Source organism: Pristiophorus japonicus, chromosome 11, assembly GCF_044704955.1.
Source record: "Pristiophorus japonicus isolate sPriJap1 chromosome 11, sPriJap1.hap1, whole genome shotgun sequence".
Classification (NCBI taxonomy): domain Eukaryota; kingdom Metazoa; phylum Chordata; class Chondrichthyes; family Pristiophoridae; genus Pristiophorus; species Pristiophorus japonicus.
This window is the reverse complement of record NC_091987.1, coordinates 208,183,484-208,196,280: the sequence shown is the minus strand read 5'-3', so window position 1 is coordinate 208,196,280 and position 12,797 is coordinate 208,183,484.

The window sequence follows — 12,797 nt, the reverse complement described above, 5'->3', positions numbered from 1 at the left end:
CAGCTGGCCAACAGCCATGATGTGCGGGGATTCTTCATCGCAGTCAAGGCCAACTACGGTCCAAACAGCCAATGCCTCACCCCACTGCTGGCCAAGAACAGGGAAACACTCATCAAGGACACTGAGGGAGTCAGGGCCCACTGGAAGGAACACTTCGATTTCTCCTCAATAGAGATTCTGCCTTTGACTCGAGTGTTCTCAACTCCATCCCGCAGCATGCTGCCCGCCACCACCTCAGTGAGACCCCAACACTGCACGAGGCAGAAAAAGCCATAAAAGAGCTTACAAACAACAAGACTGCGGCTGTGGACGGAATCCCTGCTGAGGCATTGAAGTATGGCAGAGAGGCACTGCTGGCGCGAATACACAACCTCGTCTCTCTCATCTGGAGGGAGGAGAGCATGCCGGGGGATCTCAGAGACGCAGTAATTGTGACCATCTTTAAAAAAAGGGGGTAAGTCCGACTGCAGCAACTACAGAGGAATCTCCCTGCTATCAACCACTGGGAAAGTCGTCGCTAGAATCCTCCTCAACCGTCTTCTCCCTGTGGCCGAGGAACTCCTCCCGGAGTCACAGTGCGGATTTCGTCCCCTACGCGGCACAACGGGTATGATTTTTGCAGCACAACAGCTACTGGAAAAATGCAGGGAACAGCGCCAGCCCTTATACATGGCCTTCTTCAACCTTACAAAGGCCTTTGACACTGTCAACCGCGAGGGTCTATGGAGCGTCCTCCTGCGTTTCAGATGCCCCCAAAAGTTTGTCACCATCCTCTGCCTGCTCCACGATGACATACAGGCCATGATCCTTACCAACGGATCCATCACAGACCCAATCCACATCTGGACCGGGGTCAAACAGGGCTACGTTATCGCCCCAACCCTCTTCTCAATCTTTCTCGCCGCCATGCTCCACCTCACAGTCAACAAGCTCCCCGCTGGAGTGGAACTAAACTACAGAACCAGTGGGAACCTGTTCAACCTGCGCCGTCTCCAGGCCAAATCCAATGCTACCTCTGTGGTCGAGCTACAGTACAAGGATGATGCCTGCGTCTGTGCACATACAGAGGCTGAACTCCAGGACATAGTCATTGTATTTACTAAGGCATATGAAAGCATGGGCCTTACTCTAAACATCCGTAAGATAAAGGCCCTCCACCAGCCTGTTCTCGCTGCACAGCACTACCCCCCAGTCATCAAAATCCATGGCGCGGCCCTGGACACCGTGGACCACTTCCCATACCTCAGGAGCCTCCTATCAACAAGAGCAGGCATCGACGACGAGATCCAACACCGCCTCCAGTGCGCCAGTGCAGCCTTCAGCCGCCTGAGGAAAAGAGTGTTTGAAGACCAGGCCCTCAAAACTGCCATCAAGCTCATGGTCTACAGGGCTGTAGTAATACCCACCCTCCTGTATGGCTCAGAGATATGAACAGAAGACACCTCAAGTCGCTGGAGAAATATCATCAACGATGTCTCCGCAAGATCCTACAAATCCCCTGGGAGGACAGGCGCACCAATATCAGCGTCCTTGTCCAGGCTAACATCCCCAGCATTGATGCACTGACCACACTTGATCAGCTCCGCTAGGCAGGCCACATAGTTTGCATGCCAGCCACAAGACTCCCAAAGCAAGTGCTCTATGCGGAGCTCCTCCACGGCAAACGAGCCAAAGGTGGGCAGCGGAAACGTTAAAAGTACACCCTCAAAGCCGCCCTGATAAAATGTGAAATCACCACTGACACCTGGGAGTCCTTGGCCAAAGACCGCCCTAACTGGAAAAAGTGCATCCGGGAGGGCGCTGAACACCTCAAGTCTCAACACCGAAAGCGTTCAGAAATCAAGCGCAGGCAGCAGAAAGAGCGTGCGGCAAACCAGTCCCACCCACCCTTTCTCTCAACAGACTGTTCAGCCATCAAAGAACTCACTTCAGGAGTGGAAGCAAGTCTTCCTCGATTCCGAGGGACTGCCTATGATGATGATGACACTCCAAAAATACTTCATTGGCTGTAAAGCACTTTGAGACATCTGGTGGTTATGAAAGGCGCTATATAAATGTAAGTTTTTATTTTCTATTATATTTGCCTCTCATTTATACATTTATGTTTGTCTGTGTCCTTTTTTTTAAATCTTTCTCTCTTGCCCTCTCTTTTCATCAACTTCAGAGTGCTATGACTTTAATATTTTGCCTCTATTATAGCTTGTGTATATTTCTGTTGTAAGCATCGCTTTCTGCCTTTTTCTCTCTTTCATTGTCTTTGTGTGACACATCTCTCCCGCGTTCTCGCTCTCTCACACACACAATGAAGAAACACAGCAGCAGGCATAACCATACAAAATAACCTGTGTGCCGGGTCTTATTTTCCTCATTTAAATACATCACATGAATGACACAAGAAGTATATGCGCACAATTATATTTAATACTCTTGACAAGGAATTTCCTGCATATTTGAGCCCAGAGACACGCGCAATCGGTGCTAAGTACGTGGTCTAAAAGATCAAGGATGTTTGGGGCATAAGTGAGTTACGCATATGAGTACAATACGCCCAAATCTCCTCGAGCTTTTACGATCGTCGATCAATCCCACTGACCCAACGCACCTCCTTGCCTATAATGCTGCCGGCTTTTGCATCACAGACTCGGAGGCCATGTCCGCAAAAAGCTTCACCTTACTGCTGGTGGGAGCCCAGAGTCTCTCTGATGCGCCTCTTCAGGACTGCTGCCGTTAAATCGCACTCCACTGACTCAGTAGTCCATGGCCGTCTCTCTCTGGAGAGGATGGGTCTCCCCGAATCTGGATTGTGAAGGTGGACAGCTCTCCTGGCGATGAGGCAGTGCCCATGTGGAATCTGTCGGAGCTGGTACCCGGTTGAGGAGAGTGGGGTGACTCTGACTCTGCTTGGGGGTCAGGGAGGAAGGATGCACTTCCAGGAAAAAAGCACAGGTGTGAGGCATTGGCTTTCCATCCAGCCCTCATCTGGAAGCTCAGTGGGGTCAACTTGCATGACGTAGAAACATAGAAACATAGAAAATAGGAGCAGTAGTAGACCATTCGGCCCTTCGAGTCTGCACCGCCATTCAATATGATCCTCTATCTCAACACCATATTCCCACTTTTTCCCCATTCCCCTTCAAGCCATTTGTTTCTAGAAATTTATCTATCTCCCTCTTAAATATATTCAGTGACTTGGCCTCCACAGCCTTCTATGGTGGAAAATTCCACAAGTTCACCACCCTCTGAGTGAAAAAATTTCTACTCATCTCAGTCCTAAATTTCCTACCCCGTATCCTTAGACTGTGGCCCCTTGTTCTAGACTTCCTAGCCAGGGGAAACATCCTCCCCGCATCCAGTCTATCCAGCCCCGTCAGAATTTTATACGTTTCAATGAGATCCCCTCTCATTTTTCTAAACTCGAGTGAATACAGGCCTAGTCGACCCAATCTCTCCTCATACAACAGTCCTGCCATCCCAGGAATCAGTCTGGTGCACCTTCGCTGCACTCCCTCTATGGCAAGTATATCCTTTCTTAGGTAAGGAGACCAAAACTGCACACAGTACTCCAGGTGCGGTCTCACCAAGGCCCTGTATAACTGTTGTAAGACATCCTTGCTCCTGTACAAAAACCAGAGTCCGTGTTCGCCATCTCCTGCGGTAGCTGCTCCCCCTCCCTTGCCATACAATCATAGAAAATTACGACACAGAAGGAGGCTGTTGTGTATCTGTAAAGCATGCACTCCCATGTTCCGCCACTGAAGTCCCAAGGGATCCCAGCATCCCTTGGGAGCACTGTATATAAGCCGGCCTCTAAGGCCTGTTCCTCACTCTGGAGTGTCTTATTAAAGACTGAGGTCACTGTTACTTTAACCTCCCTGTGTGCAGCCTCACCTGTGTTAGGAACACAATAACTGGCGACGAGAATCCGAATCCAACGCAAAGAGGCAGCAAACTGTGGGCATCCTGGAGAAGTTCTCGGAAGGTGAGGACTGGGAAGCCTATGTCGAACGGCTTTGTAGCTAACGAGCTGGACGGAGAAGGAAGCGCTGCAAATAGGAGAGCGGTCCTCCTCACGGTCTGCGGGGCACCGACCGACAGCCTCATGAAGAATCTTCGGCTCCGGTGAAACCCACAGATAAGTCGTATGAGGAGCTGTGTACACTGGTTCGGGAGCATCTTAACCTGAGGGAGAGTGTGCTGATGGCGAGGTATCGGTTCTACACGTGCCAGCGATCTGAAGGTCAGGAAGTGACGAGCTACGTCGCTGAGCTAAGGCGACTTGCAGGACAATGTGAGTTTGATGGCTACCTGGAGCAAATGCTCAGAGACTTTTTTGTCCTGGGCATTGGCCACAAGACCATCCTACAAAAGCTTTTGACTGTAGAGACACCGACCCTCAGTAAGGCCATTGCGATAGCACAGGCATTTATGTCCACCAGTGATAACACCAAACAAATCTCTCAGCACACAAGTGCTAGCAATGTTCACAAATTAACTGGAACCGTGTTTGCGAGCAGAAATGTACAGGGCAGAACCCACAAGTCTGCAACTGCCAGCAGGCCTCAGGTGACCCAGATGACTCAGAGTCCCCAACAAAGGATGAATGCAAGGCAATTCACACCTTGTTGGCGTTGTGGAGGCTTCCATTCAACCTATCCATGCTGCTTCAAAGGGTATGTTTGCAAGAGCTGTACAACAATGGGGCACCTCCAATGAGCTTGCAAATGAGCTGCAAGCTCTGCAAAACCTGCTAACCACCACGTGGCAGAGGAAGATCGGTCCAAGGTGCATCAAAGCAATTTTGAGCCTCAGAGAGAGGAGGCAGATGCTGAAGTACACGGGGTGCACACATTTTCGACGAAATGTCATCTATAATACTCAACGTAAAATTGAATGGTTTACCCGTAGCCATGGAACTGGACACTGGGGCTAGCCAATCATCATGAGTAAAAAGATGTTTGAGAGACTGTGGTGCAACAAGGCATTCAGACCAGCCCTGAGCCCCATCCACACGAAACTGAGAACGTACATTAAAGAGCTTATCACTGTCCTGGGCAGCGCCATGGTCAAGGTCACCTACGAGGGCACGGTGCATGAACTGCCACTCTGGATTGTCCCGGGCTATGGCCCCACACTGCTTGGAAGGAGCTGGCTGGGCAAAATACGCTGGAACTGGGATGACATTCGAGCTCTATCACATGTCGATGAGGCCTCATGTACCCAGGTTCTTAACAAATTTCCTTCCCTTTTTGAGCCAGGCATTGAAAACTTTTCCAGGGTGAAGGTGCGGATCCACTTGGTCCCAGAGGAACGACCCATTCACCACAAGGCGCGAGCGGTACCTCACATGATGAGGGAGAGAGTGGAAATCGAGCTGGACAGGCTGCATCGCGAGGGCATCATCTTCCCAGTGGAATTCAGTGAGTGGGCCAGCCCGATTGTTCCAGTACTCAAAAGTGATGGCACGGTCAGGATTTGTGGCAATTATAAAGTAACTATTAATCGTTTCTCGCTGCAGGACCAATACCCGCTACCTAAGGCAGACGACCTATTTGTGACGCTGGCAGGAGGCAAGACATTCTCCAAGCTTGACCTGACTTCGGCCTACATGACGCAGGAGCTGGAGGAGTCTTCGAAGGGCCTCAACTGCATCAACACGCACAAGGGACTGTTCATCTACAACAGATGCCCGTTTGGAATTCGGTCGGCTGCAGCGATCTTCCAGAGAAACATGGAGCGCCTACTCAAGTCGGTACCACACACGGTGGTCTTTCAGGACGACATATTGGTCATGGGTCGGGACACCGCCGAGCACCTACAAAACCTGGAGCAGGTCCTCCAGCTACTGGATTGCATAGGGCTGCGGCTGAAGAGGTCGAAATGCGTCTTCATGGCAACAGAAGTGGAGTTTTTGGGGAGAAAGATCGCGGTGGATGGCATTCGGCCCACAGACGCCAAGGCAGAGGCTATCAGGAACGTGTCCAGGCCACAGAATGTCACGGAGCTGCCGTCGTTCCTCGGACTCCTCAACTATTTTGGTAACTGCCTACCGGGGTTAAGCACCCTTTTAGAGCCTCTACATGTGTTATTGTGCAAAGGTGAGAACTGGGTATGAGAAAAAAAAACAAGTAATTGCTTTTGAGAAAGCCAGAAACATTTTATGCTCCAACAAGCTGCTTGTATTGTATAGTGCTGTTGGGGAGGATTTAAACTAATATGGCAGGGGGATGGGAACCAATGCAGGGAGACAGAGGGAAACAAAAAGGAGGCAAAAGCAAAAGACAGAAAGGAGATGAGGAAAAGTGGAGGGCGGAGAAACCCAAGGCAAAGAACAAAAAGGGCCACTGTACAGCAAAATTCTAAAAGGACAAAGGGTGTTAAAAAAACAAGCCTGAAGGCTTTGTGTCTTAATGCAAGGAGTATCCGCAATAAGGTGGATGAATTAATTGTGCAAATAGATGTTAACAAATATGATGTGATTGGGATTACGGAGACGTGGCTCCAGGATGATCAGGGCTGGGAACTCAACATTCAGGGGTATTCAACATTCAGGAAGGATAGAATAAAAGGAAAAGGAGGTGGGGTAGCATTGTTGGTTAAAGAGGAGATTAATGCAATAGTTAGGAAAGACATTAGCTTGGATGATGTGGAATCTATATGGGTAGAGCTGCAGAACACCAAAGGGCAAAAAACATTAGTAGGAGTTGTGTACAGATCTCCAAACAGTAATAGGGATGTTGGGGAGGGCATCAAACAGGAAATTAGGGGTGCATGCAATAAAGGTGTAGCAGTTATAATGGGTGACTTTAATATGCACATAGATTGGGCTAGCCAAACTGGAAGCAATACGGTGGAGGAGGATTTCCTGGAGTGCATAAGGGATGGTTTTCTAGACCAATATGTTGAGGAACCAACTAGGGGGGAGGCCATCTTAGACTGGGTGTTGTGTAATGAGAGAGGATTAATTAGCAATCTCATTGTGCGAGGCCCCTTGGGGAAGAGTGACCATAATATGGTGGAATTCTGCATTAGGATGGAGAATGAAACAGTAAATTCAGAGACCATGGTCCAGAACTTAAAGAAGGGTAACTTTGAAGGTATGAGGCATGAATTGGCTAAGATAGATTGGCGAATGATACTTAGGGGGTTGACTGTGGATGGGCAATGGCAGACATTTAGAGACCGCATGGATGAATTACAACAATTGTACATTCCTGTCTGGCGTAAAAATAAAAAAGGGAAGGTGGCTCAACCGTGGCTATTAAGGGAAATCAGGGATAGTATTAAAGCCAAGGAAGTGGCATACAAATTGGCCAGAAATAGCAGCGAACCTGGGGACTGGGAGAAATTTAGAACTCAGCAAAGGAGAACAAAGGGTTTGATTAGGGCAGGGAAAATGGAGTACGAGAAGAAGCTTGCAGGGAACATTAAGGTGGATTGCAAAAGTTTCTATAGGTATGTAAAGAGAAAAAGGTTAGTAAAGACAAACGTAGGTCCCCTGCAGTCAGAATCATGGGAAGTCATAACGGGGAACAAAGAAATGGCAGACCAATTGAACAAGTACTTTGATTCGGTATTCACTCAGGAGGATACAAACAACCTTCCGGATATAAAATGGGTCAGAGGGTCTAGTAAGGAGGGCGAACTGAAGGAAATCTTTATTAGTCGGGAAATTGTGTTGGGGAAATTGATGGGATTGAAGGCCGATAAATCCCCAGGGCCTGATGGACTGCATCCCAGAGTACTTAAGGAGGTGGCCTTGGAAATAGTGGATGCATTGACAGTCATTTTCCAACATTCCATTGACTCTGGATCAGTTCCTATGGAGTGGAGGGTAGCCAATGTAGCCCCACTTTTTAAAAAAGGAGGGAGAGAGAAAACAGGGAATTATAGACCGGTCAGCCTGACCTCAGTAGTGGGTAAAATGATGGAATCAATTATTAAGGATGTCATAGCAGTGCATCTGGAAAATGGTGACATGATAGGTCCAAGTCAGCATGGATTTGTGAAAGGGAAATCATGCTTGACAAATCTTCTGGAATTTTTTGAGGATGTTTCCAGTAAAGTGGACAAAGGAGAACCAGTTGATGTGGTATATTTGGACTTTCAGAAGGCTTTCGACAAGGTCCCACACAAGAGATTAATGTGCAAAGTTAAAGCACATGGGATTGGGGGTAGTGTGCTGACGTGGATTGAGAACTGGTTGTCAGACAGGAAGCAAAGAGTAGGAGTAAACGGGTACTTTTCAGAATGGCAGGCAGTGACTAGTGGGGTGCCGCAAGGTTCTGTGATGGGGCCCCAGCTGTTTACATTGTACATTAATGATTTAGACGAGGGGATTAAATGCAGTATCTCCAAATTTGCGGATGACACTAAGTTGGGTGGCAGTGTGAGCTGCGAGGAGGATGCTATTAGGCTGCAGAGTGACTTGGATAGGTTAGGTGAGTGGGCAAATGCACGGCAGATGAAGTATAATGTGGATAAATGTGAGGTTATCCACTTTGGTGGTAAAAACAGAGAGACAGACTATTATCTGAATGGTGACAGATTAGGAAAAGGGAAGGTGCAACGAGACCTGGGTGTCATGGTACATCAGTCATTGAAGGTTAGCATGCAGGTACAGCAGGCGGTTAAGAAAGCAAATGGCATGTTGGCCTTCATAGCGAGGGGATTTGAATACAGGGGCAGGGAGGTGTTGCTACAGTTGTACAGGGCCTTGGTGAGGCCACACCTGGAGTATTGTGTACAGTTTTGGTCTCCTAACTTGAGGAAGGACATTCTTGCTATTGAGGGAGTGCAGCAAAGGTTCACCAGACTGATTCCCGGGATGGCGGGACTGACCTATCAAGAAAGACTGGATCAACTGGGCTTGTATTCACTGGAGTTCAGAAGAATGAGAGGGGACCTCATAGAAACGTTTAAAATTCTGACGGGTTTAGACAGGTTAGATGCAGGAAGAATGTTCCCAATGTTGGGGAAGTCCAGAACCAGGGGTCACAGTCTGAGGATAAGGGGTAAGCCATTTAGGACCGAGATGAGGAGAAACTTCTTCACCCAGAGAGTGGTGAACCTGTGGAATTCTCTACCACAGAAAGTAGTTGAGGCCAATTCACTAAATATATTCAAAAGGGAGTTAGATGAAGTCCTTACTACTCGGGGGATCAAGGGTTATGGCGAGAAAGCAGGAAGGGGGTACTGAAGTTTCATGTTCAGCCATGAACTCATTGAATGGCGGTGCAGGCTAGAAGGGCTGAATGGCCTGCTCCTGCACCTATTTTCTATGTTTCTATGTTTCTATGTTAACCCGTGTAAAAGACTTGTGCTAGCATATGATGCGTCATCGTATGGAGTCGGGTGTGTATTACAACAAGCTAATGTTGCGGGGAAGTTGCAACCTGTCGCCTATGCTTCCGGGAGCTTGTCTAAGGCCGAGAGGGCCTACAGCATGATTGAGAAAGAGGCATTAGCGTGTGTGTTCGAGGTAAAGAAAATGCATCAGTACCTGTTTGGCCTAAAATTTGAGCTGGAAACCGATCACAAGCCCCTCACATCCCTGTTCGTTGAAAACAAGGGGATAAATACTAATGCCTCAGCCCGCATACAAAGGTGGGCACTCGCGCTATCAGCACATAACGATACCACCCACCACAGGCCAGGCACCGAGAACTGTGCGGATGCTCTCAGTCGGCTACCATTGCCCATCAGGGGGGTGGAAATGGCGCAGCCTGCAAACTTGTTGATGGTGGCGCAGCCCGCAGACTTGTTAATGGTCATGGAAGCGTTTGAAAATGATAAATCACCTGTCACGGCCCGCCAGATTAGGACTTGGACCAGCCAAGATCCTCTGCTGTCCGTAGTAAAAAAACTGTTTACTGCATGGGAGCTAGGCCAGCATCCCCGTTGAAATGCAAGAGTCAATGAAGCTGTTCCAGCGGCGAAAGGACGAGCTGTCCATTCAGGCAGACTGCCTGTTGTGGAATAACCGCATAGTGCTACCAAAAAAGGGCAGGGAGACGTTCATCTCGGATCTCCACAGCACACACCCGGGTATAGTAATGATGAAAACGATAGCCAGATCCCATGTGTGGTGGCCCGGTATCGACTCTGACTTAGAGTCCTGTGTACAGCATTGTGTACTGTATGTGCTCAGTTGAGCAACGCGACCAGAGAGACACCACTAAGTTTGTGGTCCTGGTCATCCAGACCATGGTCGAGGATCTATGTCTACTATGCAGGCCCGTTTCTCGGTAAAATGTTCCTGGTGGTGGTGGATGCTTTTTCAAAATGGATTAAATGTGAAATAGTGTCGGCAAGCACCACCACCACCATTGAAAGCCTGAGGGCCATGTTTGCCACCCACGGCCTGCCTGACATACTGGTCAGTGACAACGGGCCATGTTTCACCAGTGCCGAATTGAAAGAATTCATGACCCGCAATGGAATCAAACATGTCACCTCGGCCCTGTTTAAACCAGCCTCCAATGGGCAGGCAGAGCAGGCAGTACAAACCATCAAACAGAGCCTTAAACGAGTCACAGAAGGCTCACTCCAAACCCGCCTGTCTCGAGTACTGCTCAGCTACCGCATGAGACCCCACTCGCTCACAGGGGTGCTCCCGGCTGAGCTATTCATGAAAAGGACACTTAAAACCAGACTCTCGCTGGTTCACCCCAACCTACATGATCAGGTAGAGAGTAGGCGGCAGCAACAAAATGTAAACGATGGTCGTGCTACTGTGTCACGGGAAATTGATCTGAATGACCCTGTGTTATGTGCTAAACTATGGACATGGTCCCAAGTGGATCACGGGCACGGTGATAGCTAAAGAAGGGAATAGGGTGTTTGTAGTCAAACTGGACAATGAACAAATTTGCAGAAAGCACCTGGACCAAATGAGTCTGCGGTTTACAGACTGCCCTGAACAACCCACAGCAGACACCACCTTTTTCGAGCCCACAACACACACCCAAAGGATCAACGACACCACACCAGACCAGGAAATCGAACCCATCACGCTCAACAGCCCAGCAAGGCCAGGCTCACCCAGCAGCCCTGCAGGGCCAACAACACGCCAGCCCAGCGAGGGCACAGCCAACACACCAGAACAGACATTTGTACTGAGGCGGTCCACCTGGGAAAGAAAGGCTCCTGACCGCCTCACCTTGTACATAGTTTTCACTTTGACTTTGGGGGCGGAGTGACGTGTATCTATAAAGCGTGCACTCCCATGTTCCGCCACCAGGGAGCTCATCCCCTGAAGTCCCAAGGGATCCCAGCATCCCTTGGGAGCACTGTCAATAAGCCGGCTTCTAAGACCTGTTCCTCACTCTGGAATGTCTTATTAAAGACTGAGGTCACTGTTACTTTAACCTCCCTGTGTGCAGCCTCATCTGTGTTAGGAACACAATAGAGGCCATTCGCTCACCGTGTCTGTGTCGGTCAAAAAAGAGCTACCCAGCCTCATCCCATTCCAGCATTAGGTCTGTATCCCTGTAGGTCACAGCTCTTCAAGTGCACATCCAAGTAATTTTTAAATGCGATGAGGGTTTTTTCCTTTACAACCCTTTCAGGCAGTGACTTCCAGACCCCCACCACACTCTGCGTGATCTTTCCCCCCTCATCTCCACTCTAATTCTCCCACCAATTACTTTAAATCTATGCCCCCAGGTTGTTGGACTCTCTGCTAACCCTAACCCTAACCCTTCCTATCCACTCTATCTAGGCGCCTCATAATTTTATACACCGCAATTAAATCTCCCCTCAGCCTCCTCTGTTCCAAAGAAAACAACCCCAGCCTATCCAATCTTTCCTCATAGCTAAAATTCTCCAGTCCTGGCAACATCCTCGTAAATCTCCTCTGCGCCTTCTCTAGTGCAAGCACGTCTTTCCTGTAATGTCTTCTTCTCCACCTTCCTCCTCTTTATTCCCCTCCTCCTCTACCGCGTCTACCTTCTGGCATCTTTGAATCACCTATAGGAAGAAAAAACAGAGGGTTAGAATGGTGGCCTTTGCTAGTGCTGTGATGCCTCGATGGGTGGTAGAGGCCTGGGCCTCGATCATGGAGCATTGACGGATAGCAAGTGGACAAGGGAGCTCTGGTCTCTCCCTCCCTCACACACCTCGGCCTCCTCAGTAGTGCGGCAGCTCAACAGTTGCACCGCTTCCTCCCCGTGTGGGGTCAGAGAGCGGAGACTTCAGTTCACCACCCCTAATCATTGCCCTCTTACGGGCGTTGTGTGCCATCTTGCCCTGCAAAGACAAAAATAGGGAATGATTAGACCTGCAATCATTTGAATAAGTGGAAGAATTGAAGGATCTGGTCTGCATCTTTCTGGGGGGGGGGGGGGGTGGGTGGGGGCGATTCGCTGCAAGGGGTCAATGAACAATTATTTCTACCTCAGAGATATGAGATGGTGCTCACAGTAGGCAAGGAAGGAAAAGAGAATGTGGTGATTGTCTTACCTTCCTCGCTATGGCCTGGTCATTGAATGTTTTTTTTAAGCACGGCTCCTCTATCTTGGGCACTATGGATGTGGCACTCAGTGCCTCAGCCACCTCCATTCCACACCCACCTCCTGACCACACGTGAGGGCTGGGATGTCGGGGATCAGAGTAACCGGTCCTGCCTTTCTTCTATCTCATGCAGAAGAGCCTTCAGGTCTTCTTCCGTGACTTTGAAAGTCCTTTTCCTGGCAGCCTTCTCTTGTGAGTCAGTCAAATTGATTTGAACCCATGCTGGGCAGTTGCACAGATTTTTCATTCGGATGTTTGCTGATGAGATTAGCAGGCAATTTGAGCCT